The sequence below is a fragment of the Chelonia mydas genome, chromosome 1 (genome assembly GCF_015237465.2).
Source record: "Chelonia mydas isolate rCheMyd1 chromosome 1, rCheMyd1.pri.v2, whole genome shotgun sequence".
Lineage (NCBI taxonomy): Eukaryota > Metazoa > Chordata > Testudines > Cheloniidae > Chelonia > Chelonia mydas.
In genome coordinates this window covers 288536772-288562009 of record NC_057849.1, presented here as the reverse complement: position 1 = coordinate 288562009, position 25238 = coordinate 288536772, and the positions used below count along the sequence as shown (strand labels likewise).

At 40.3% G+C, this 25238-nt stretch overlaps 1 long non-coding RNA gene across 2 annotated transcripts in view; it reads right to left on the bottom strand.

The window, feature by feature from the left end:
* Positions 1-25238, bottom strand: part of LOC122466196 — a 166233-nt gene that overhangs the window by 96150 nt on the left and 44845 nt on the right. Inside the window, exons 2-3 of one of the 2 annotated variants that reach the window (XR_006291538.1) lie at positions 19978-20100; positions 13978-14631 (exon numbers count right to left, since the gene is read on the bottom strand). This is a non-coding gene — a long non-coding RNA (uncharacterized LOC122466196). Of the gene's footprint in view, positions 1-13977; positions 14632-19977; positions 20101-25238 lie in introns of those variants that run through there. The other variant, XR_006291539.1, reaches the window with a different exon arrangement.

Below are 25238 nucleotides of genomic sequence, written 5' to 3'. Positions count from 1 at the left end.
TGAATCCCATTTCACGTAAGACTCGTAGTGTACCGTAGAAGAGTTAGGAGGCCCAGATCATCGTATAGATCATGTGCTCCACTTAGAACCCACAGGACTACTTTATTTAAATATAGTAAAAAAGCGGTAACAACAGAGTGCACTAACTAGATTATTGCGCCTAGATCCACAAAACTACTTAGACACCTAACCTCAGACTTAGACATCTAACTCTCAGTTTTAGGCACCTCTGTGATCCACAAAACTCCTACTTGGCTGCCATCAAACCCTGGAGGTGCCTAAACTCACTTGGCTTCTAAGGGTATGTCTACATTGCAATGTAAACCCAGGATTAGTGGGACTTGAGTCAGCTGACCCATGTTAGGGACCCCTGGGCTTGAGCAGACTCCAATGAGAGACTGCTGAATTAGAATTAATTTGCAAACTGGATACAATTAATTTAGGCTTGAATAGAGACTGGGAGTGGATGGGTCATTACACAAAGTAAAACTATTTCCCCATGTTTATTTCCCACCCCCCACCGCTCCTCAGACATTCCTGTTAACTGCTGGAAATGGCCCACCTTGATTATCACTACAAAAGGTTTTCTTCCTCTCCCCTCCCCTGGCTCTCCTGCTGGTAATAGCTTATCTTAAGTGATCACTCTCCTTACAGTGTGTATGATAACACCCATTTTTTCATGTTCTGTGTGTATATAAATCTCCTCACTGTATTTTCCACTGAATGCATTCGATGAAGTGAGCTGTAGCTCACAAAAGCTTATGCTCAAATAAATTGGTTAGTCTCTAATGTGCCACTAGTACTCCTTTTCTTTTTAATAATCTGGCCACTTATTTTGGAGCCTATCTAGAAGCTGAGGTCTTAACAAGCTGGCCCTATCATAGCTGCTGAACTCTTAAAAAATCCAGCCATGGCACTTTGAGCAGCAGTCAGCAACCCGGGATTATTGCCGCCAATGCAGCTGAAGTAGATCGTAAGCTATTTGGGGCAGAGAGAGTCTTTTTGTTCAGTTTTTGTAGAGCACCTAGCACAACAGGCTCCATGCCTGGGACGCCGAGGTTTTACGGTATTACAAATTATTAATAAATCATAAATAATAGTAAAGTGTGACAGGGCTAGGCCAGATGGCTATAGTAAAGTAGTGAGGAACAGGTATGTTAGCTCCAGGCTAAACAAATCCCTAGTACCATGGTAACCAAATGGCAGTTGCTCCAGATTAATCAAGACACCTGGGGCCAATTAAGATCCTTCTAGAAAGCAATGGAGATAGCTAGGTTGATTGGGACACCTGAAGCCAATCAAGGGCTGGCTGGAACTACTTAAAAGCCTCCCAGTTACTCAATGAGGTGTGCCTCCCAGTTACTTGGGAGCTGTAGGAGGAAGCCATGCTGTTGGAGGAACTAAGCAGTACAAATCCATATCAGGTACAAGGAAGGAGACCCTGAGGTAATGGTGAAGGAAAAATTGAGTGAGGGCTGCTGTGGGGAAGTGGCCCAGGGAATTGTACATGTTCTATTTCCAAAAAGTCAGCTACCATAGCTGCTACTATTAGGGTCCCTGGGCTGGAGCCTGGAGTAGAGGGTGGGCCTGGGTTCCCCCATCCCCTCCCCGATTAATCACTGAGACTGGGAGACAACAGAGACTGTGCGAGGGAGAGTTGTTTCTCCTCACCTCCCTTGATGGCTTACGATGGAAATGGCTCAGTAAGCTGTGACTCTTGCCTCTAGAGAGGGAAGGGCCACATGGAGGGTCACAGTGAGACTCTGAAGCTAGTGAAATCCGCCAGGAAATGTGGGACCACGGAGACAAGGACAGAGCTTTGTCACAATAGGTAACATCAACAGTGGGGCAATTATAGCAAAAATCTCCCTAGGATAGACAAAGTTCCATATATTGGTTATCTAATATGAAACTTGAATAAAATCTTTGAATACTTTCCCAAAAGTCTATTAACTAAGTGTATTCTTGGGAGTCTTGTACAGGATGAGGATTGAAAAAGAAGATTTTAATGTTTAGCTTTAGGGTAATCATAGAATATCAGGGTTGGAAGAGACCTCAGGAGGTCATCTAATCCAACCCCCTGCTCAAAGCAGGACCAATCCCCAATTTTTGCCCAGATCCCTAAAAGGCCTCCTCAGGGATTGAACTCACAACCCTGGGTTTACCAGGCCAATGCTCAAACCACTGAGCTATCCCTCCCCCATGATGTCTAGGACATGTCGGCTGCCTGCCTAATAATGGAGTAGACCCCTCCCAAAATTGACAAGAAACTACCATTACAGAAAGTCCTTAAATTTCTCCTGAGCACTACACAAAGAAAACTAAGTCCACTTAAAAGATAGACACCACGTGATCAGTAGGAAATGTCTCTGGAGTTAGTAGCAATTACTACTGTAGGTTTTAGAAATGGAAACAGTGTGCTTGTTAGTGCCACCTGGGTTTGCACTAAATTTGAAATATCAGATTTAAAGCAAATACTTACCATAAACATGGTGGTCTGAAGCAGAATAAATTCCTACTGGGTTAGAGAATGCTTTAATTTTTAAACAAAATAATTTATTTCTAGAAACAATTTTTTAAAAAACTATCAAATGCATTGTTACTTTATGGAAAAGAGTGTTCTTGTAATATTTGTTTACAGTTTAAGGTTAGGGTTTATACAAAGAGATTTTGAGAAGACAAAACCTTCTCTGCAGAAATGGACTTGAACTGCATTTTTTTAAATCGGGATCTGAACTTCAATGTTCGAGAGTGTGTGAATTCGGGTTTTTTATTCAGGCTCATCTTTAAGATCAGAGATAATAAAATATTTCCTCTACCCTCTGTAGTTACCCACCAATACCTGGGCCAAACCCTTTTGATGATGAAGGGTTGTTGTGCACAGAGTGGAGTTCATAAAACTAATGACAACAGAGTCAGCATTAATTTTTCTGAGAAAACCAGTAAGGTAAATGACCCCTCAGAGATCAACTCACTCCAATCTCTGCACCTTCTCCATAGATCTCTTCCCCCCCTCACCTCCACTCCAAAAAAACCACACAGCTCCATGAGGAGAGGCATCAATGAAACTGGCAACAGCCCCACTCCCCTTTGACAAAATTGGGGTTGCATTTCTCAGTTTTCTGCAGTTTCCTTGCCTCTGTGCGTAAGAATGGAGGGAATGTTCTTGTCCACCCCATACTGTACGGTACCTTACCTGTTCTTTGTTATCTCAGGGAGGAATGCTGTTCTGTACCTTTTCTGACACTACCACTGAGAAACCATTGGTACATCATTTCCACCTTAATTAGATGATCACTTCTTTGACATGTAGAAACAAATTCCACATCTGGAAGGTTCATTTAAATTAGCTGTTCAGATACAGTGTGATTTGTTTTGGCTCAGGTGTCTTTTAATTTAATAACTGAGCAGGCAGTATTCCTCATTCATTTGATCCATATTGGCTATCATTCCTTATTTTAAAAGACACTTGATTGTATGGATGATATCTATACCTATGATAAGTATGCTGCATAATTACAATGCCAACATCCTATGATGATTTGCTTTAAATTATTTTGATCCATATCTCCAAGACAGTTTATATGACATAGCACATACAGTTGAGAAATACACAAATGAGAGAGATACTGATATTGCCAATAGAAGTTTTAGTTTTCCATTGGGAATATTTTGGAGGCCTTTCATTATTATACTCTCTAGACTGTCACTTTCTTCTTTATTGAACTCCCCAGAAGATTCACAATGAAAAGACAGCAACTCATTATTGCAGGTGAATGACAGCATTGCGTTTTTTGATGAGGTATAATATCAACTTCGGAAGGGTGTGGACCCTTTCTGTTTGACTTGAGGGGATTCGAATGTATATGGAACCAAACAGGACAGTTGCATGGAAATACTTCTCTGCAATAACTCTTCTGACTTTGGTTAATTTGCTTGGGAGTTTCACCCAGCAGAATTTGACCTAGTATCTTCCCTTTTGGTTCCGACCAGATGAAGTCCCCCACTTACTTTTCAGTACTTTTGAAACAACTATGAGCACACAGGGAAGTCAAGTGTTTCTACGCAATCCATCTCTCCTGCCTACAGGAAAATCCTTCACAGCGTTGGGAGATTAGAGGATGTAGTGGAACACTTACCTTCATAAAAGTACCTGGAATGCATATAAGTAGAGGACATGATAACAGCACAAATATATTTGACTAAGGAGGTTCAGAAATTATTTAGGACAGTATAAAGGTGGTATGACATAAGAAGTAATGGGAAGAAATTAAGAATGGAAAATTTATAATGAATACCAGGAAAAGCTTCATGACCATTTATTAGGTTAAGGAATAGTCCCCCCACCCCAAAACAATGGTGAAAGTCCTATTACTTGACAACTAAAACTTGACTGGACAAAATGCTAGAAAATGTGCAACAGTAAATGTGTATTAGCAGGGAGAGGGATTAGATTATTAAAGGGGGGCTTTCCATTTTTAGGATGTATGATTCTATGATAACAGATGATAATTATGCTGAATGTAAGGTATAATTCAAAGAAACTATAGTAGATATAAAGCTTGAGGAAATTTTAGATTATAAAATCCAGTTCGAGCTAATTCAGAGATTACAGTAGCCATTCAATTTGTGAGTTAATACCACAAGGCAATTTGTTCTATGTAGAGCTGACCAGAAAACATTTCTGTCCCACGGGAAATTCCAACACTTTGAAAAAAATCATCCTGAATTGGTATGAAAAGTTGGAGTCTCCAAATATTTTGTGGAATGGAAGTTCTGAAATATTTTGATTCAGAAACATCTAAATGACCTTATCAAAATGCTTCATTTTGATAGTCAGAATATAAAATACATACATATGGCAGTTTTATAACATATTACATAATATATTAAAGTTGAAATAAATGATAAAGTGAGAAGGAAACAAAACAAGAAAGTCAAAACTAAATACCCCATTTCAATTTCAAAAATAATTTTGACATTTTCCCACCAAAATTGTCTAAATCGATATGTTCCTGCTAATGTTTAAATTTTATTTAAAAACAGCATTTTCTGCTGGAAAACTGTTCCATCAAAATCACCACCTCTCGTTCTATATAGGCAGCCATTACATAGTAACTCTGAAAGTTTTAGCTCAAGTGTAAATGCATAATTGCACTACACCTACATTACACCTGCTGATTCAGTGTTAATTAGATAGTCCTATTCTACATTCCATTAATAGCACAGCTTTCCAGAAATACCATACAGAAACTGTTACTTTTTCTGGGGGGAGAGATAGCTCCGTGGTTTGACCATTGGCCTGCTAAACCCAGGATTGTGAGTTCAATCCTTGAGGGGGCCATTTAGGGATCTGGGGCAAAAATTGGGGATTGGTCCTGCTTTGAGCAGGAGGTTGGACTATATGATCTCCTGAGGTCCCTTCCAACCCTGAAATTCTATGTCTTGACAAATTGTTCTTTGATTGTTGAACCTCAAGTTTTCTCCAACTAGAGCCTCAACATAGTCTTAAAAATGTCTACTATTATTTTTGATTAGTTATATAGTGCTATCCATAAATGGTGATTTATGGATATGTAATATTTGCAAGTATTTATTCAAAACACCTCCAGAACTAATAAAGAAGGATCTTGTAATTCCCATCTCTTGGCCCCAGAGAACTCTTGCAGTGGTGGGCAAAGTCATCCAAAGGCAAATCAAAGATCTGCACAACATTTGCCAGGCTAACATTACTTCTGATATCTTCATTTTCATGGGACTAACGTTTCTTCCTACCTACTGAGTTTATATAATACTAATTATATGAAAGCTTTTCAGAATTACTCCCTCAAGCCATAATGTTTGATCCATACCATTTAACTATGCTCAACTAAATTTAGCACAAGGTCTCTCTCTGATCTATTTCAGCCATAGAGTCTCCCCAATACCAGTCTCATAGAAAACTGTATGAGTTTATTTGAACTGAGATGAACTGTTTCTAGGTAGAGCAAGGTTGAACTTATATTAAATACGTACCATTTTATAAGCAAACAAGAGAAGGATGTTACATAAAACCTTATCTTATAAAACCTCCCACCTTATCTTATACATTCTTTTTTACTCGTTATTTTTCCTACTGCTATCCTGCACTTCTACTCTTTCAACATGTACTCTAAATTACACTAGCTTACACTCACACCAGTTATTGTGTCCAGCAGGATTGTATAATTTGCTAATCCATTTATGGAACTTCTGAAGTTGCTTCTTAGGGTCCAAATCAGTCTGGAGTAAGTCAGTGTAACTCTCACAGAACCTTGAGGTCCAAATTCACTAGTAATGTAAATAGATTTTATACCAAGAGTAAACTGTTAAAAAAAATTATGGAAGTGGTAAAGTAGCACACACCTAATACCAGGTTAGCGTTATATGACAGTGTAGATAGAGCGTAATTTGCACATTTAGGGATGAAATGGGGAGAGGGTGTACAGGAAAAGCAACTAGAAGGGCATAACATAATGCAAGCTACTTCCCACACACTCACTTTATCTTACACCTTCTGTTACTTGCTTTCCCTCCCAACCCTTATCCCCTTTTAAAGTTACACTTCATGTTACAGTTTGTAAGTTACATTCATTTCCTGACCATCTCATACTTATGTAACCCTTCTTCCAGGTGTAGTCCACAGCAACAAGGGCCAGGTTCAGTATCTAGGGGTTCCTTTTCAACAATAGGACAGAGAACCAATCTGAGACCTGACCCAGTAACCTGGGAAAATTACACGCTACCCCCTGCGTGCATCTAAGAGACAATATTTCCCCTCTCGCAAGCACGGAGTCTGAGTATAAAAAAGAAACTTTTAATAAAAACGAGGAAAGTAACCCAGCATTAACTTGGGAAAACACCACAAACAGGATTCATAAGCATAAGACCATGAGCAAAACACCCACCCCAGAGTACATTGGGCAGTACATTGCATCAGTTCTTAAGTCCAGCAACCAAAAGTTCCTTTAAATGCCCCTCCCTTTTCCTCCCACCACACCCCACTCACAGTTGTTGTCCTCGGTCAGCGAAGACCTAGAATTCAGAGATACATCTGCGTGAGTTCACCTCATGCCCTGGGGGTGAGGAAAGACACCCTGCTTTCTCTGCTGTCCAGGCACATGCTCCGGCATCAGCACTCTCTGCTGGCTTCTCACTGCTCCTGCCACTCTGCTGGCTACTCTGCACCCTCTGGAATGTCTGGAGGTCCCACCACTTAACACAGTTCTCAGCGATTTCAGCTGTTAGTGAGGTAACCTCACTGCTACTGCAGACTTGGCAGTCTCTTTCTTCTAAAGCAGATCTAAGCTTAGACCCAGTTATCAGCAATTTCAGCTTTATTGGTGTACAACAAAAGACTCTCAATTGAGCCTTGACCAGCTCTGTAATTACACAGTGGAGAGAGGAAGGGTCAGACAGTATCTATAACCCATAACCAGAGCCCACAGCACCAAATACAAGCACCTATCCCCACCCTCTCTCTTTGGCACCCCTGTCCCCTGCCTAGCAAGTGAAGTTTAGCTGAGGGTGAGTCCCTCAATCAAGGTATGCCAAGCACAGTTCTGCTTCCCTTGATTCACACAACAAAGATAACAACACTTTCTTACCACTGCCCCCAATAACAAAGTGATTGGGGATCCAACACCAGCCAAAAATGATCATTTGAGCAAAACAGCTCCATCATGCTGAGCACCTAGGCAGAGTGTGCATGTCTATGCAAACAAAATCAATTTGTAAAGTCTTCTTCCCCAGCTCATCACTAGATGTCAGGGAAAAGCTCATGCAGACCCTGCTTATGCTGAATGTGTAACTTTTACAACAGAGTTGAATTTGGCACACAGAGAAAGTGTGGTCTGAATTTGGCCCATGAATTCCTGGGAACAAATCTTTACAAACTTTTTGATTTAATGAGCCAAATTAAAATCCTAATTTCCATGCAGTGAAACTCCATTGTAGTTAATGAGCTAAACTCACTATTGGCCTAAGCAGATAATTCCACCGAATCCAGTGGAGTGTGTAGTATACTACTAATAAATTTGCTTCAGTCCATTACACAGGGTGCAGGTCAGGACAGAACTTCCACAGCCAACTGCCATTAACGTTTGTGATATTTACCATTAATGTGCATAGATGAATCTTGGGTTTTGCTTCACAAAAAAAGACTACATGAAAATGATTTTTGGGGGGGGATGGGTAGACTTTTGTGGATCAAAAACAAAATGGACATTGTCAAGGAATTTCACTAACAGCTGTCCTTTGGCCTAAACTTCACAGATGCTTTGGCAACACAACTTGTGAAAATGTTCACTTTACACCAATTTGAAAGGAGTTATATTTGTTGGTAAACTGAGCAAGGTGGTTTGGAATGGAACTGCCAAAAGGTATTCAAACAAACTCAGTACAATCACTACAAACTGAGGTGGTGTGTTCAAATATATAATATTGTTAATAATGACCACAATTAGTTACACATTTATTACTGTATTTATTTTATTTCACCTTTTCATCAGACACATTATTTGTATCAAAAAGAATATTTAAAAATATTAATTCATCAATTTAACAAGCTTTTTAACATACTACACAAGTAAATCCAAGCTGATAAAAATCTTAATGTCAACATGCCATGACAAAACCCCCTGAAAATACTGGGTGAGGGGAGGCGAGAACATTCCTGAAAGCCTATTATAAAGTGGTAATCCTGTAGTTTGGGGGTTTTGTTTTGGTTTGGGTTTTTTGGGGGAGATCAGAAGGAAAGACATGCCACAAAACTAGTCTGCAAAATGCCTTAAATGGAGCAGATCTGGTGTGGTTCCCATATGGTAAGAAATTGGTAAGATACAGAATACTCATGCAGTGTCTGCAGCTGTCTCCAGAGGACTGCCACCCGTTGGAAGAGAGATAGTGGCTAGGGCTAACGGAGGAACAGAGCAAGTAGAGCCAGGACTTTGCAGATTCACCTACCAAACTCCTTTATTGAATTCTACAGCAGTGAGAGCTGGTCCTGTTGCCTTAGCACAGTAGAAGCAAGGAAACAGTTCTTTAAAATACTTGGAAGACACAATGCTAAACCCAAAAGTCTAAACTCAATTTATTCAATAAATAGTCAGTTCACAGGTCAAAGCAGAAGGGAGGTAGAATCTCCTCTGTCTATACCCAAAAACACTTACACTGCTGCAATCAACATTAGGTGCAACTGATAAATGAGTCTTTTTGGCAGTCCACAATTAAGTGCACTGCAGGAATCCAACCTGATGTCACAAAGATACACATCACAGGTAAACGTGAGGGAGATAAATTTGAAATCTGATCATTCCAAAGTGTTTAAAAGATACCAACCCATGAGGAAAACAAAAATCAGTCCTGCACATACAACCAACATATCTGTGACAGCAAGAAGCATTTTATACCTGAATATATTATTCCAATAGAGAGATATACAGAACCAAACAAACACAAAATCAGAAGAAAGCCAGTCTGACTCCCCGAAAAATTCCTCAAACTACCCTCCCACCCCTGCAAATGAATAACAATATCCAAACAAGGCCTGCATAAAATATGTTTCCAGTTAAAAAATACAAGATATTGTTTGTGTCTCTGGGTCTTTCCTTTGCATTCAGAAGCTCCCCCCATGTAAAATAAAAACAAAGATGAGAGGTGACCCGCCCCCAAACATCTCTTTGGGCAACCCAGGGCTTGTGTCTTCAAGGCCTACAAAGGGTCCCACAGTTGTTTGGCAAATTTAATTCTTAGACGAGTTCATGCTTATTCACATTGCACCTTGGGCTCAAAAGACCAAACCTAAACAAAAACTAAATCTTTCCTACTCAAGGGTGTTCAATAGCAAATAGTAAAGTGGGAAAAAGGGAGGCAAGTGGGAAAGCAGGAGCAGCTTCAAAGCAGGGGAAGTAAAGAATCCAGGAAAAGAGGCTTCCATCATTCGGTCTGTTGTACTAGTGAGAAGGAAAAGTGATCGCTGACAGGAATGAGGCAACAAGGCAACTACTGTCATCTTTAAAAGAAACTATCAACCTGTGTTTATTATGAGGGTAAGCATTGCCAACGGATCACTCCAGTAATGTGCATATTGTCCTGACAACTTGGTTCTTACCACAATGGTGCCTAAAGGAATTATCCCAAAGAAATTGGAGAACAAAGGTTTTTTTAAAAGTGTTCACAGCACCCCTAATGACAACAGCAGCAGCAGCTCCCACCACCATCCCCAGGCATCTCCTCTACAGGGACTTTATGGTGGAGTTCCAAAGCTCCAGTTTCCCCCAGCAGCAGCCACAGCACCAGCAGCCACTTCACAACCTCTCCCCATCCTGGTCACATCAGAACCTACATTCTATCAATTCCAGCAGAACATCAACATCCCAGAACTCCAGTCACAAAAGCCAATGATTCTGTATGATCCCCTTCCTTTGCCCTGTTCCACTATGACCTCTGTTCATCCTCCGATCCTAAAGTAAACTTCTCCCTCTACTCAATCCTCATCTTCCTCATGCCTTTCTTCCTCTTCCTGCCTCCCCATGTCACTTCCCATGCTTCTGGTCACCCCAGCTTTATTCCCCTCTAAAAAAATACCAAAAATAAATCACTGTAAAATGTAATTGGAACAAAGGCTTAGATGTCTTGATAACTTTAAGATTCACACATGATGTAGTAAAGTCATGTGTGCTTATATTTGTAACCCCCAACCTTCCCCCATTATTAGTCATTCTAACCTGTTTCAGCTTGACATTTTACATTGCAAGAAAACAGGTCTCATTTATGAGGTACCAGTCCAATATTGGGTCCTCAAAATGGAATTAATAATGATCATTTTAAATGTAAAATATTCATACTTTCAGCATGGTAGTATAGATCTATACAATCAGGTGGTTTTTAAAATGTGTCTAGGGAGTTTTAGAAATTGCATCTTAATAAACTGCTACGTGAATAAAGTGTGAAAGACAGACAGCAAAGAATCAACACACAGAAAAGCAAAACTCAGTATTTTAACTGACTTATGCTTAATAAATCAGCGTGTAACACAATATGCATAATTTTCATCCATATAGAATGATGAAAATAAGCATAGCCCATAAATATAGCGATGCAATCAGTAAATGATGTAATTATGTAATAGACACATATTATTACTTTCCCTGACTCTGCAACAGTTACACAGTTCACTTTAATTGCAGTTCTGTCCCCTCAGACATTCACAACTTAAAAGGTCAAGGAACAATATCGTAACCAATTGCTTAATTAAGGTCATGTATCACGTTTGCTGAAGGAAAGAATGCTGGTATCTGGCAAAGTCCACAGTTGTCAGAGGGTGCTTTGCTGTTAGAGGTGCGGCCTTTCAGATGAGAAATAAAGCCAAGTGTAACCGTTGGAAAACATCCAACTCCATTAGCATGGGTTGATCCTGCTGGTCAAGGCCTGAGTGGGTTCTGCTGATTCACTAAGGCAGGAAGCTCATTACCTAATCTGGATAGATGAGAGGCGAGAGTGTTTTTTTGGGAAGAGTGGATATAGGGTATAGACTGAACAGACCTGGAAAAGGAAATCAGGCAACTCTCAAGCCTGGAGAAAATATTAGATCAATTTTAATTATTAATTAAAACATTGTTAATTTGTTTGTTAATAAAGCCAATGCCCAGGAAGCTTGGGTTGGTTTGTTTTTTACTTACATGAGTAATCTATACTCAGTTGAATAGTTCTATTGATTTAACTGAGACAACTCATGATTTAGGATTATTTACATGAGTAAGGGTATGTCTACACTACGAAATTAGGTCGAATTTATAGAAGTCGGTTTTTTAGAAATCGGTTTTATATATTCGAGTGTGTGTGTCCCCACAGAAAATGCTCTAAGTGCATTAAGTGCATTAACTCGGCGGAGTGCTTCCACAGTACCGAGGCTAGAGTCGACTTCCGGAGCATTGCACTGTGGGTAGCTATCCCACAGTTCCCGCAGTCTCCGCTGCCCATTGGAATTCTGGGTAGAAATCCCAGTGCCTGATGGGGCTAAAACATTGTCGCAGGTGGTTCTGGGTACATATCATCAGACCCCCCTTCCCTCCCTCCTTCCGTGAAAGCAAGGGCAGACAATCCTTTTGCGCCTTTTTTCTTGAGTTACCTGTGCAGACGCCATACCACGGCAAGCATGGAGCCCGCTCAGCTCACTGTCACCGTATGTCTCCTGGGTGCTGGCAGACGCGGTACTGCATTGCTACACAGCAGCATCAACCCATTGCCTTGTGGCAGCAGACGGTACAGTAGGACTGGTACCCGTCATCGTCATGTCCAAGGTGCTCCTGGTCGCCTGTGTGAGGTTGATCAGGAGCGCCTGGGCAGACATGGGCGCAGGGACTAAATTTGGAGTGACTTGATCAAGTCATTCTCTTTAGTCCTGCAGTCAGTCCTATTGAACCATCTTATGGTGAGCAGGCAGGCAATACGGATTGCTAGCAGTCCTCTTGTACCATCTTCTGCCGAGCAGCCATGAGATGTGGATGGCATGCAGTCCTTCTGCATCGTCTGCTGCCAGCCAAAGATGTAAAAGATAGATGGAGTGGATCAAAACAAGAAATAGACCAGATTTGTTTTGTACTCATTTGCAAACCCCACCCACCGCCCCCCGTCTAGGGGACTCATTCCTCTAGGTCACACTGCAGTCACTCACAAAGAAGGTGCAGTGAGGTAAATCTAGCCATGTATCAATCAGAGGCCAGGCTAACCTCCTTGTTCCAATAAGAACAATAACTTAGGTGCACCATTTCTTATTGGAACCCTCCGTGAAGTCCTGCCTGAAATACTCCTTGATGTAAAGCCAGCCCCTTTGTTGATTTTAGCTCCCTGTAAGCCAACCCTGTAAGCCGTGTCGTCAGTCGCCCCTCCCTGCGTCAGAGCAATGGCAAACAATCGTGCATCTGAGTTGAGAGTGCTGTCCAGAGCAGTCACAATGGAGCACTCTGGAATAGCTCCTGGAGGCCAATACCGTTGACTTGTGTCCACAGTACCCCAAATTCGACCTGGCAAGGCCGATTTAAGCGCTAATCCACTTGTCAGGGGTGGAGTAAGGAAATCGATTTTGTCAAAATAAAGGGCTTCATCGTGTGGACAGGTGCAGGTTTACATCGCTTTAACGCTGCTAAATTCGACTTAAAGTCCTAGTGTAGACCAGGGCTAAGGGTTTGTGCAGTAGCAGACCCATAAATGGTAAACACTGGATATTTGAACTCCTCCTGATCATAAATGGGATTACATTAAAAAACAAAAATGCAACTTGATTTCCAAGACCCCTAAATCTGGACTAAATACTTGAAACAAGTTGATGCATCCAGATTGATTGATCACCGATATTGTGACAGCAGTTACTTTATAGTCCTGTTGTTTTTAAAAAAGTGCTCAGGGTCACTTTCCCTCCCCACCTCTGCCCCTCTTTTCATTCACAGTTCAGGCCAGCCTATGTGTTAGCAAACTGCTTTGTGTGTGAAATCAGTTTTCTGAAAGGTTCTGGAAAACAGCTTCTCTTTTTGCACCTGACTCAATTTCTGGGTAGTGTTAGTTTTGCTGTGAAAATCTGAGTTCCCTAAGGCAGAGTTTGCCTTGAGGCAACTTTGCTACTCATTACATCTAAATGATTCTTCGCAAATTATTCTTTTCTTCTTGCACCCTCTGAACTGACTATTTTTCATGTCTTGGTACTTGACACATAGGTAGAATGGGAAACATTCTAGTCTGAATGAGAAACATTATTTTTTGTATGGTTTGTCAAATGGTAAGAAAAGTCCTATATGAGTTCACAGTGTATTAGGGGTTCTATGAGTGCCAGACAATTCAAAGACAACGAGCATTTACCCTCAAAGTTCCTCAACTCATTTATAGTAAAGACAACTAACAGAAGACAAAATGTAATGGTTTATACTATATACTCAAATACTTTAACAATCAAATCTTCTCCGAATCAGAATGCATTATTTAGTCAAAATACATATTTACAAGTTGTTTTTTTCATGGCATCTATATTATCTCTTTTTGAACATCTACAAGTTTGTTTATGATTTTTTCAAAGGATCGTAAACCAGACTTCTTTGATAAAGAGCCATTTAATACAAGTGTAATGCTGACACTAGCATCAAATAGTGAGCATTACTGAGAAAAGATTTGTTCAAACCTGTCTATTCTAAATCATACAGAACAAAGGCAATTTTACAAATTTACCAGCATGTCTCAACTGAAGTCTTTTAATGGGGCTCAGCTCTTTTTCATTGCTTAATAATAAAGACTAGCATCTAGATTGCTTTGTATTTAAAGTAGTATTATACAAGGTTAACAGATAATATTGATTGGCATTGCCAGCACCATTGGTTAGATTCAATTTACAATACCAGCCCAGTAAAACCTAATTTTATTTAATTTATATTGTCAATTGTTATTACACACATCAGTAAAGGCTATTTCTTGTTCTTTCTTGTATTCTTATGTTCCAATACTAGCCAATATTTTCAACCAAAATATGAAATTAAGGAGTTATTTCAAAACATTTTTTCAGTCCTAAAATGGTCCTGCTGTCACAGAATCTGAGATAACACATGTTTTTGATGAAATGACAAATACCTGAAAAACAGGAAAATGAAACTTTAGATCTGCTTACAACAGACAAAACAAAGGTTACCAAGCTGAAGTCTACTGATGCCTGGTTCTGATATTGGCCCACAGAGAATTCTATATAAACCTTCCCAGAGCTTTGCAAACACAGCACTTAAATTGTCATGATGAATGGCTACAAATCATTCCCTCTCTGAAGACTTTTAGGTGAAATGTGCTTGAATCCTGTTTCTTTTGGATACAGCCCAAACCCAACTCTCTTAACCAACAAATATCACTAAACTTGATAGATTCAGGACTAAAAAGTACAAAGAAAAACTAATAACTATCAGATCAAATGTAGAAATCAGATTCACTTTTTGGACTTGATTTGGAAGGGCTGACCTCAACCTCCCCCATTATGCCTGTTACTATTCTGACACAAATAAATGCAGGTCAGTTTTGTAGGCATATATAAATGTGGCAGAACTGATGTCATTTTGATGAACACAAACCTGATTTACAGTTGTAACCATGCAGTTAGATATTTACAGGTACATCTACACTAGTGACTGAGCATGTGTCCTTGGTTGGGCTTGGGCCATAACCTCCCTATTGTCAATACCTAAATCCCCAAAGCACATGTCTAAAGGAGAGAAGAGGGTGACAGTAGGCATGAGGGGTGTTGGCAAGAACATACTTTGGGCTGTAGTACAGCCCTGAACCCATGCCATTGTGTAGTCTGGACAGCAGTCGGGGCGTGTGCCAGGTCTCAAGTTTCAACAGAACTCCACCCCGTTCCCACAATGCACGGAACCCTTTTCTGTCTGACCAATTTATGAAGTTCCCTGTTCCCCCATTTTCAACAACAGTAACAAGCTGTGGTGACCACGTCAGAACAGCTTTCCACTGCACTCTTTAGCTCAATGCAGGTAAACGTGGATCCTGCTGTTAGGATATAGATATTCAAGCCTGTCTGTAAAAACCTATACTTTAAGAATTTAGGTATATGTTTATCATTTACCTAGTTATAGAGGTATAAAAGAAAGAATCTGTGTAAGGGCCTTCTCTCACTGTGACAGTCTGAGGCCCTGTTCTTAGGCTAAGGCCTTTGGCTAAGCAGCAGAGGCAGCCATAAGCTGGGAAACATATGGTCACATCCTCACATTCCAAACTAGTCATATTGAAATAAGGCAATCTGGGGCTGTTGGAAAGGTGATCTGATCTATCCCCCTCCAGAGCAAGGGAAGAACTTAGAAGATGTAAAAGGAAATTTAGTTTGATAGTTTTCTGTCTGGTAAGAACTCACTTATCAATAGACACAGCTGGGAAACCCTCATGTCTTTATAGATGTAGTTGTAAAATCCTCACTTCTGTATTGTTTTGTTATTATAGTTCCCCCTTTACTATTGTTTATTTGCATGGTCTCTCTCTGGTTCTGTGATAGTTTACACCCAGCAAAATTAATTATACAGCAGACAGAAACAAATTAAGGTGGTGGGATATAATTGGTTAAATAATATTACAATATATTAGGATTGGTTAGTTAAATTTCAGTAAAATGATTGGTTAAGGTATAGCTAAGAATATTACTATATAAGTTAGGGGCAAACAGGAAGTAAGTTGGGATTCAAAAATAAGGAAAAAGAAACTTGGATTTAAGCTTGCTGGAAGTTCACCCTAATAAACATTGGATTGTTTGCACCTTTGGACTTTGAGTATTGTTGCTCATTCGAGAACCTCATTGGGTATTGTTGTTCATTCGAGAAGGGCCAGGGAAGTGAGAGGGTGAAGGAATAAGCCCCCCTAACACTTGCACCGAGAGCAGCGACGTGGCCAGTTGACCTCACCCAGGTGATGATCAATGTGTGATTGGCATACACCACCCTCCACCACTTCTCCTGGAGTGGCAGAAACATTCACCTGTACTGGGAAATTTCACACAGGCAGGAGCATCTGGGCATTCAGCAGATTTTGGCCCAGTGTTAGGAATGCATCAAGCACCTGAAGCTCCTGTACTGGAGTACAAAATACTCCAACAGTCGCTCTGGGACATGCCCCTTCTATAAAGTGCTTGAATGGGGGCTGCCTGAAGGGGCTCATGAGCTGGCCTCATTGTCTGACAGGATGCTGATGAGGGCCAGGGTGAGCAGGCAGCAGGAGGAAGACCTAGAGGATGAGGAGTATGTGATTCTGCACCTCTACCCAGAGAAACCAGCTGAGGAAGCCGCCTCTGCCCCTTGCCAATGAACCCAAAGAGGACTCTGAGCCGAGGCAGGAACCAAAACCCAAGTCTGGAAAGTTACAATGGACCCACTCCCTCCTCGCCAACATCCCCTCTTGCTCTGGTGTTAAATTGCTCCTTTGAAGATCCAGAGCATGTGAAGTAGTGTGCACTGACTTTTGCTCCCTAGATAAGGTGCCATGCATTGCTAGTCTCTGTGTGTTTAAACTGCAGTGCTGAAGCCACAGCACTGTCACGCCCCATTCCCTTACCAAACTCCTCCAACTTTCCCCCCTCCCTCTACCCCCCACTCTGCTTCACCCTGAAATGGGTGAGCAGCTAAGTGAGTGGTTGAGGTGTATGAGGAATTACAAGAAGTTTAAGCAGCTAGAATTGTGGAGGGAGGGGGAAGTTGAGCACTTGTGGAGGTAGCTATTACACTGGGTGGGGGAAGGGCAAAATTCCATTTTTAAAAAATTTAAACAAAATTCTGAAGTTTGAAAATTTTCTACCAGCTTTATAGAGGGTTGAAAATGAGGGGCAAGTTTAACAAAAAAATTCAAAAGCCGTTTTGCATTTCAAATTCAATTTAAAAAAATCAGGAAAATTTTTGACCAGTTCTGTTATTAATTTTTGGTATTTCTAGGTAGGTTTATTAAAGATGAGCACACTGATCAGTGTTCTAAAATGTGAAGGAAAAGGTAAGATTATAAACTTTTTTTTAATAACAAAAATAACTTTTAGACAGAAAGAAAATTCATGATGAAAGAGCTTACTTCAAATAAACATCACAGGAAACTTAAAAGCCAGAGAAGAAAAAACAATAGATTGCCTCAACCAAGAGCAGAGAAATAATAGAAGAGATACAGTTCTGAAATTAGCTGACAAAGAAAGACTGAAGGCTAGAGAAAACTATCACAATGTGTCAGCAAATGGACATGGAGTAGCCTGATTTGTCAAATAAAAAAAATGACTGTTTATTTTGACTGACAAATGGTTCATCAGTCAAGACGTCAAGGCACTCAAAGGCAAGAATTAGCTAATGCCCAATGAAAGCTCAATGCCAACTGAACATAAAACTAGAAAAAGAAAGATAAATATTATGAAAAAAAATGAACTTTTCCCACCAAACTGAGGGGAAAACGCATTCTGTGGAACTTCCTGAGCTTAATTCTATTTTTATATTCCGTTGTCTGCAGGTCTTTTAAAGACTAATGTTGATGAAGTTCTTAAGCAGTGGGATTGTTGAGAAACTCTCAAGGCTAAAAAACAACACTGAGAAGCCAGAGTTTTGTAAATTTGTTGCTTTGGGCGTGCAGGACGTGGAAAATGTGGCATCTCCTCAGCCTGCGAAGGCAGAGAGCACCCCATCTAGTCCCAAGTGACATGGTTTGATGTGATAGATTTTAAAGTCCCAAAGAGAAAAAGGAAGGGGAGAAGAAAGGGTGGAGAATAGGAACAGGAGGAAACAGAGGTAAGCACAGTGTAACATGGCAGCAGAACTAATCTAAAGCAGTGAATTAAGCAATTAAATAAAGTAACAGGAAGATACTGAGACTGCTCTCCAAAAGCATGGTGATGGGCCTTAGGCCCATGAGATAGGTAAAACCATATGGCCTTCACAGGCCGAGGTCAGACCTTGTGGCCCTCACAGGTTGAGGTCCTCACCCTTCTGCACCCTCTGTCCCTCTTGCAGCAGGGAGGGAGCTAGGGCTCAGACACCACTGAGTCCTGTGGGGGTGGGGAATGGGTAGGCTGAGGACAGCCTACATCGAGTTATGGGTTATATGGTAACGAGCCATGTAACCCACTCACTGGAATCAATTAAATGGCTGATATAAGCGAGTATGGGTGATGGCCAGGTAGTGCCCCTGGGCTGTGCTAAAGTTTAATAAAAGTTGCGGCCTGCCTCTTGATACCACGCATGCGTCTGTCCGCATTTCACCGCCATGTCCACTTCAAAGTACTCAAGTATCAAGAAGGTGATTTGAGGTGACTTAAGAAGGTGACCAGATGACTGGAAAATCAGAAACACAAATGCCTTGGGAACTAGATTTATCATGTTGTTGACTTGAAAGAAATACAGTGCTGTCATTAAAAGATAGTGAAATTAGTTTGTTGGGGACTAATGCTGGTAGAAAATTGTCAAGTATTTTTCATGGAAAATTTCATAATTTTATTTCCAAAATTAAGAACTCCCCCCAACAATTATCCCTGTTTTTCATAACAATTTGATAAAATCCCTGCTTTTGATGATTTTTGGTTTTCATAAACCAATAATAGTTTAACAGAAACAAACCAATACACAAAAGTTTCCATCAAAGATTTTTCCAGAAAAAAGTTCACATGCCTCAAAAAGTCATTTTACCATTAAAAAAATGCAGGTAGATGTACTGGGAAAATACGTATATAGAACCCCACAGAAAGAGAAGACAAAACTGAGCCAAATAAAGATTAATGATCTGTCTCTGTATTTATAGTGTCTAATCACAGAGTTTTCTACACAAAATATTCTGGTATTTATTCATGATCCTTAGGATCCTCATGATCCCATAAGATTCCTGGGACAGAGACTGCAACTTATATACAGGTAAAAACAAAAGACAATGAACTAATATGTTTTCATTTCCCACCCGCCCCACCCATGTCCCCGACTTCTGCCTCAGAACAGATGAAGATTGCTTAGGATGGTCAAGAATACCTATATTTTAAAAATGTAGAATTACATGGAAATTAAAATGAACCATCAATTTTCACCACCTTCCATAGAACACCACATATTTGCATTGAAAATGTTGCAATTTTGCACATACTCTCCCTTCTCCCCACTCCTCCACATTTTCTCACGCATGACAAAATATGAAAATATGGGCTTAGTGGGACTTATGTTTTTAGAACCAGACCTACAAAACCTTTCTCAATTATACTTCATGAAGTCATTCAACTTTAGGGTTGTATTCTTCCATCTCTCAGGCCCTAACTTGTCTTTCAAGAGGTTTCTCAATTTGGGCTAGTGAAGCATCCAAGAAGATCATTTAGGCCAAGGGTCTATTATTCAGGTCAGAGCTGAACTACATTTCTCAGAAATTACAATAGTGTCAATGACTCCAGAATGATTTCTTGAAACAAATAGGTTGCAAATACAGACCTACCATTTCTTCTGGTTATGGTTAAGCTCCGCTTTCAGGCTTCAGCATTTTCGGTTGTGGTGCATTATTTTACTGGTGGGAGAACCTCAAAGGTCTGGGAGATTTGCTGTAGTTGCACTTAAAATCCTGCAAAATATTTCACACCATATCTTTACTTTTCTGCTTCCCGTCCCAGCTGGAACCAATGAATCTCTACATACTTCTATGGTCCCCATCCCCTTGGCATCTGAGCATTTCATAAACACTAATGAATTATCCATATAAAATAGGTGATCCGTGTTTATTTTGTGTTCCAGATGTGTGAAATGAGGAACTGTGATATTTGGAAATTAAGCATCTTGCCGCAGATCACATAGTAGGTCAAGTAGCAGAGCCAGGAACTGAACCCAGAGCTCCTAAGACCTAGTCCAGTGTTTTAACCACATGACCAGAAATTGGACAACCTAAAATAAACCTTTTAAAAACATGGAAGCCAGTCTTTTTTGATGTTAGTAAAGTTCAAACACAATTTTAATTTCAGCTTGGGGAATAGATCTGAATCTGTTTTGCTTTTATTTGAGCCAATTCATGCAACTCAACTTTATTCTGGGAGTTTCCTTTGTCTTTACATTTTGAAATCTGTGCTACTTCCTGCTGTACAAAATTGTGGATGCTAAGGAATTATTAATGCAGTACATTCTATGGTCCCAGTCCTGAAATCTTTTCTTAGCCCTTCCTACTTATGTAAAATTCCTACTGACTTCAGGACTATGTTTTATATTTGGAAAGCAAAAACAACAAATTAAAAGTCAGAAAGAATGTTAAAAGCCATAAACAAAAGAGTTGTAGTGGGACAATTTGCTTAGTACAATTAATGAGTTTTAAACAGGAAAGATGGACATTGATACCCTGATGCTTTAGTATATATTATACAGCGTAGTAAAAAATGAGATTTATCAAATGTATTTATCCTGAGTAGCTCTTTTCTTTTTCCTCCATTACAAAAGACTCTGGACAAACTAGTCACAGCACCAGTGTGATACACTTTAATGAGTGCTAAGTCAAAATTATCCATTTCTGTGGCAAAACATTTAGCAGTGTTTTAGAAAAATGAAGATATCGTCAACAGCTGAAAGCCCTCATTATTGCTCAAGGAATCAATTGAAACTGATTCAGAAACACCATTTGTTACCTGGAGGTGCTTCTTACTTAGTTCTGACACCGGAACGAGAATTTTGTGTATGGTAAATAATTTCCAAAGGCTCCTGAAATCATCTCTCTTTTCTAATTGAAGCTTGTTGTACAAGCTCTGAACAGACCACTTGCTTCAAAGCTCTGTGGGGACAACTTTACAACAACTGCCTACTGAGCAGAGATTATAATTTAAAGGACTTTTAGGAAGATCTTCCCAATACACTGAAGGAAATACAAGGTCTCCATCTGCCTGGGTATCCCCAGGAGAGTAGCTCACATGCGTAGTCAGTAGAAGTCAGTAAGATCACTCACATCAGTAAGCAAGAAGAGCTACTAATACTGAAATTAGACAGAGGAATAAAAATGGGCATTGTGTGTTTTATTCTTAGAAGATGTCCTTGATTTTCCAGTGCTATGAGAAAATTGTTGTCCTTGACCTAAGATGTATGTCAAAATAAATGACTATTTCATCAAATGTTCTTCACATAAAAATCAAACTTTTTTTGCTTGTCAAGGTGGCAAAGCCAGTTCCAGCTGTTTGTGTCCATAAGCAGCTTCTGTCAAGTGAAAACATTCCAAACATTGACACCTCCTGCAAGCGTTTGTATAGAGACAGTTTACAAAAAAAGCAAACAGATGGTGAGACATTTTATCTGCTGAGCGACAGCTAAAATGAGATGATTCCTCTTAGCAACAATGTTTCATGCTCGTGTGACTCTTAATGTGTGATCTTAACATGGTCTAGGGCAGTGGTTCTCAAACTAGGGCCACCGCTTGTTCAGGGAAAGCCCCTGGCTGGCTGGGCCAGTTTGTTTACCCGCTATGTCTGCAGGTTCGGCCAATCGCAGCTCCCACTGGTCGCAGTTCGCTGTTCCGGGCCAATGGGGGCTGCAGGAAGGGTGGCCAGCACATCCCTTGGCCCAAGACGCTTCCCACAGCCCCCATTGGGCTGGAGTGGTGAACCACAGCCACTGGGAGCCACGATCGGCCAAACCTGCGGACACGACAGGTAAACAAACCAGCCCAGCCCACCAGGGGCTCTCTCTGAACATGTGGCAGCCCTAGTTTGAGAACCACTAGTCTAGGGGATGACCACTTGTTTAAATAATGTTCATTTGAATAGGCTAAAGATATCTTCCTCCCCAGCAAAAACAAATGGGACTTAACTATGTAGGAGATATTTTCTTAAACAATGAGACTTGGTGGCTAGATGTAGTTTGGCAGTTTTATTTTCTGGTTTAGGTGGAGTTCCCTATCCTTTAGGGAGTTGGGGTCGGGGAGAAGTGTGTAAATGAATACATATTGTAGTAGACATTATTCATCATTTCCAAATCTAATATGAATTGTTTGCTCAGTCATAGAATTCAGAGTGAAAATGTTTCATTCTCCAAAGTTCTGTTGATAGGGATTTCAACAAACAAACATTGCTTTTTGATAACTCTCACTCTGTGCTCTAGCATTTCACTACAGAGACAGTTCTTCAAAGATCACTGCTATGAATGAGAAAAAGATGACAGTCAGATAAAAAGCTTTCAGTGAAAACTTGAGTTTTATGTCAAGATAAAAGCTAGGAGATTTTTTATTTTCGTATCAGTATTCTCACTCAGGATATTCACATTAATCTGGATTTATGATTAGCGATGTTGCAGGCATGAAATAGTCACTACCTTTCCAGGCCTTAACACAACCCAATGCTATGTGTATCCTTGCAGATACACTTAACAGCTGTTGCACAGTACCATCCAATTAGTTCTACTGAAATCATAAAATCATTCCAAGAAGAAGTGCTATTTCCAGCATAGAATAAGAAATAGGGCAAAGCGTCAGCTTCAAAAATAATATCCACAGAGCCTTTAATTCATATCTGACCCAACTCTCATAAATTTCCATACATGCCTAGCAACAACCACAGGTTTTCCATGAGATACATGCATTCCAAATGAATCATACAGTCACAAAAGAATCACTTGACCGTACATGGATTTCTTGGTCCATCAGATGACTCTCGGAATTGTGTTGTACCTTCCTTTCCCACATGGTTCTCCCTGTACTCTTTATCTATCTTAATTGCTCCTTTTAAATCATGTTAGTCTCATCTTCATGCCTTTTTCACACCATCCACTGTGCTTAGAAACTTATTTATAATCTATGGCAATGCAGAGGCCCCAACACGATCAGGGCACCATTATGTTAGGTGGGAGTTAAACAAAGATAGTCCCTGCCCCCAGAGAGTTCACAGTCTAGGATTCTGGCAAGATGCCACAGGTGGATAAACACACACACACAGGTGGGGTGAGGGAAAGGCAATCATAAAGATAAGTACATTTACACGAGTAGTTTTAGTGATCAAATAGTCACCAGGAGCTGGTAGCCTGACTGATACCAGACAGAAGTGATTTGTGAGCATCAAATCATTGACAGTTTGAGCTTACTTATTCTTGGACTCTAAAAACAGGGTGGGGGAATTCAGTAGTGGGAAAATAATTGCAGTTCTTGACCCCAGTTATGTAAAAAATAAAAAATAGTAAAAAGATCATTTTACCAAATGATCATATATTTTCTTTTTCAGTTTTAAATGTCCTAGAGGCAATAAGCAGACTGTCAATGTTTAGTGAAATGTTGCTAAGTGCTACATAACACTTGAGTGGTGCGATAAGACTGGCACTAGTACTGTATATTAATCATATTATGTCAACCATTGGTAACATATGGTATTGTAATTATATCCAACATGTTTACAAAAAGATGTGAACAGGTGCTAACGTTTGTGTTCCAAATGTTGACAGGCCTTAACAAGATGTTCCCTTTTCCAAACTGTGCCCCATCAACTAAACAAACCTAAAAATCCTATTAAAATAGGACACAGAATATTTCAAATTATTTCACTGTTTCATAAAACTTTTTGACATGGTTGTTTAAAAGGCAATTGATGACATATTTTGGAAAACGAGGTAGTTAGGGTTGCATTGTCATGGGGAGAAACTCTGCAGGTTCAAAACAACACAGGAAAAGCAATGGTGTAAAACCTATGTTAACACAGAGTTAAGGTTGCTTGCTGGTATGTTGTCCCATTGCAGAAAGCTGAGTTGAGCAAAATTCAAACATCTGAAAACTAGGAAACACACAGTTAAAGTTGATGCAACCTTAACTCTGACCTCCTTCAGCAGTGTCCCAATATGACCCATTAACACACATACCTTTAGTCAACCAACCCCACGGTTTCTGAAATGTACAAGTTGTTCTCCTCCTTTTAAAAACCATTTATTCTAACCTACAGGATTCCATCCAACACTATTAAAGGATGAAAAGGAGGGGAAGAAAAAAGGTTACCCATGCCATCTTCTATCTGTTCCACTGAAGCTGGCAGTAGCCAATGTGAAATATTTGCATACACTCCAGTGCAGTCAGTGTGGTAGGTGACTTACACTAAAAGATGGAGGCAGAAGTTGGGCCCTCTTGGTAAAGGAGAGGAGGATGAAGATGAGGAGATCTATGTTTTGCACCCTCTGATGTGAGACACCAAAGGGAGTTGTTGCATGTGCTGAAGGTTCAGGATACAGTATGCATCATTTCAATGAAGAACTGTATACAATATATATTTGGTCGGCACCGGGTTTTATTACAAAGAGTATTGTCAGTAGGGAGCTGGGATACAACAATATTCTAATACTTTAATGATGGTTAAGTGAAAGTGTAGGTTGAGATGGTATTCTGTGAGGAAGGGTAAGGGGTTATAAAAGGGTGTGCAGTGATTCTGAAGTTATACATGTCTGATATTCTTTCTAAAGAGTTGGATAAATTTGTGACTATATGCCAGGATCTGGAATCTCTTGAATCTTATAGTGCCAAGCAGGGCTTTGGAGCAGAGCCTGGAACTGGAGCACGGAGCAGCTCCGGAGCAGTGGAGCTGCAGGTTTTTGCCGGGAGCTGGAGCGGAGCCGGAGCAAAGCTCCAAAGCCCTGGTGCCAAGGGCCAGAGCGAGTGTGTGCTATGTGCATAGTGAGGCATTGCTTGAAAAGAGTACAGGGAAGGTGGCATGGGCAACCTTTCTTGCTCTCCCTTTTGTCCTTTAAGAGTGTTAGATGAAATTC